The following is a 2,957-nucleotide window of genomic DNA, read 5'->3' as shown; positions in this document are numbered from 1 at the left end:
AGTGCACAAAACATGCACGAAAAACATCAAAACAAAGCACAGACCATTCGAGCACCAGGCTGCTGCAACTACGTGCGCCGCCATGATACTTCCATACTTCCATGATACATCCGGGAAAACTTCATTAATTATTTAATTACTTAATTATCATTCAGAGCAGGCATTTCCATTGTAAATGGATGAAACCAGGTAGTTCTGGATATAGATGCTCTTTCACTCTTAACTGATGCAGGAGGAAGCACATGCTTTTTAAGGCACAGAGACACAGTGAAAGTCCTCATGTGAAGTTTGCAGTCTTTTGTTCTGGATTATAAAAAAAAAAAAAGAGTCTTTATGTTAAACAATACTCCAATTGTCAGGGTTCAACCAGTCATGTACTGCATGGACACGCAACAGGCAAGTATTTTTTATTTGATAAACCCAGAATATTTAAGTTCACAGAAATCAACCTCAAGAACTGCAGGCTTTGATAAAGGCTTTCTCATCTTGTAGGCTATGCACAGGTGTAAGCAGGTTGGTGTGGTGTCTGCATCACGGAACATCCTGGTTTTAGCAGTAGCTCTAAACACTTTTGTTCTGCAAGCTGTGAACAGAACTTACTTGCAGCTCTTTGGATAAATTCCAGAGAGACTATTATACATGTCAGTTTCATGCAGAAATATTAACTTGCATTAAAACAATACATTAACTTTCTTTTTACCATTTTCCTGCATAAGTGGGACTTTACAAGTGCTGTCTGTTGGTCCTTGTCAAACATTTGATACTTTAATATAAACTTGTTTATATTAAACAAGGGGAACGGCAAGAGTAAAGAGCCTTCTCAGGGAGCAGCGAGGCGAGAGGGGCGCGCGGGAGACCAGCAGCAGAGGGGTGTGGTTGCGACCCACCCCTCTTTGAGCTAAGTACCCTCTCTGTCTCCCCTCATTTTAATTTAGCCAAGGAGATCTTTCTAAACCAATTTTAAATTATTATTTTATTGCGTGCTTTTGGTTTTAATTGACTTATCTTGGTTTTATGTGTCTTAGACTGGGTTTGGACTGAGTACTCCTTGGGCCAAAATTGTGGAATGGACTTCTAGGGCCTGGACGCTTTTTATCTACGTTTATTTCCATTTTTTTATCCTTTAATTAAAAAAAAAAAAATCCTGTGAACAAATAAAACTGTTCTCATCCCTCTTGAAATGGTTATACCTGGTTGTCCTGACTCCTGCACAGCATCCGATCTCCAAAAAAGAGAAAGAACCTCCCTCGCATGACACAACCGCTCCCTCCAGGAAAAATCTGGGCCACAAGCTCCGCCTCCAGACTACAATGAACACACTCACTTTCTCCGCGGAGCTGTGGTGCCAAGGTAGTTATCCTCTGCCAGAGTGTGTATCCTGGTTGGGGATAACTACCTTGGCACCACAGCTGAACCAGGAACTGCTCTCGGACCTATCTTTCGAGGTGGTCTTGGTTCATTTTCAAACGGACTTAACTTCTGTTTGCTCTAAGATTCCTCAGTCTGAATATGAAACGAACCGAGAGCGGAGCAACTGAACCAAAAACGGCCACCATACCCGACAGTCACGTGATGTAAACACGTTAGAAATGAGGCAATCAGTGAGCCGCGGACAAATGTAGGGCATAGGTGGCTACTCTGTCAGCGGTGCTTGAGGAAAACCCATTTCAAACCTGATCCAGGAATCCAGAGTGAAATTTTCCTTGCAAATCCCATCACCAGGACAGAATTCACTGGACCCGATGGCAATTGCATTTAACCACTGTTGTCTAACTTCCAAGTCCCCTGGGCGGTTGTACTAGCCTGGAGTTTTTTTATACAGTGGAAGGCAGTACACCAAACCACGTTAAAGCTAACACAACAACGACCGACTGCTGTTACAGAATCAGAGGTGGGCAGGGCTTTTATTCTGGAGCTGCAGAGCATGATGACATGAAACTTCTGGGACTTACACCAGTTGACCATTCACAAAATTCAATTGTCATACCTCATGTCAACCTGTAAGGAGCAGCACAGAGACGGTTTTTGATGATATTTTCTGGAATTAAACAAGTTTATTTTAATTTGTCCAAAATGTGGGAAGGACCAACAGACAGCACTTTTAAAGACCCATTTATAGAGATTAACAGCCAAAAAAAGTTGATTTGGTTGGTTTGGTTACGGAACACATCTTTCATCTTTAACCTAACTTATCTTAACTTAACTCAACTAGCCATTAGTTTTTCAAATATATTAAATCACCAATTAAATTAAAATAAAAACTGTTTTCCTTACATAAAAATTTGGTTTTAAATTGAACAAAAATACAAATTTTATATGAAAAAACTAAATTATGACAATACAACTGAACTGAAAGATGTTTTTTCAATTAAAAACTACAGAAAAGCATTTGAAGTGAAATTAATTAATGAATTTGATTAAACAATCTTTGTAATATAAAGATTATACTAATTTGTGTTTTCAGTTTTTAAATCCAACCCCCAAAACAGTCAAATGTTTCTATTATGAATATTGTTTTAGAACCTTACAAGCGCCTTAAGATAATTCATATTCAGTGTTTAATAATTTTCAGTCTGTCAGATACTTTTAAAACTCCTTCGTCTTTTTTGCGCGGGATGTAAAGATCTTTACGCAGAGAACTTTCTGCATCGGCAACATGTTCACCACAAAATCTGAAACTGAATTATTCCGTGTGTTCAAAGCTGACCTTAGACTGTCAAATTATTCACTTCTACTTTTAAAAGTTTTCAGATGTTTGCTGATAACAAAAGCAGGATGTTGATCTTTTTTAGGCAGATTTCATCTTTACTTTAGTTTGACATTTTATTGATGTAGATTGACATTTAAGTTCTTTGATCTCAGCTGACTCTGCAGCTCTTTACAGTATTGTCTGCCTTTCAGAATACAAATATATCTAGATTTTTTTAAGGGTTTATTACAGCTATACTGAATATTAT

This window comes from Oryzias melastigma, unplaced genomic scaffold, assembly GCF_002922805.2.
Source record: "Oryzias melastigma strain HK-1 unplaced genomic scaffold, ASM292280v2 sc00370, whole genome shotgun sequence".
Classification (NCBI taxonomy): domain Eukaryota; kingdom Metazoa; phylum Chordata; class Actinopteri; order Beloniformes; family Adrianichthyidae; genus Oryzias; species Oryzias melastigma.
The sequence above is the reverse complement of the archived record's forward strand: the minus strand, read 5'-3'. Positions refer to the sequence as shown.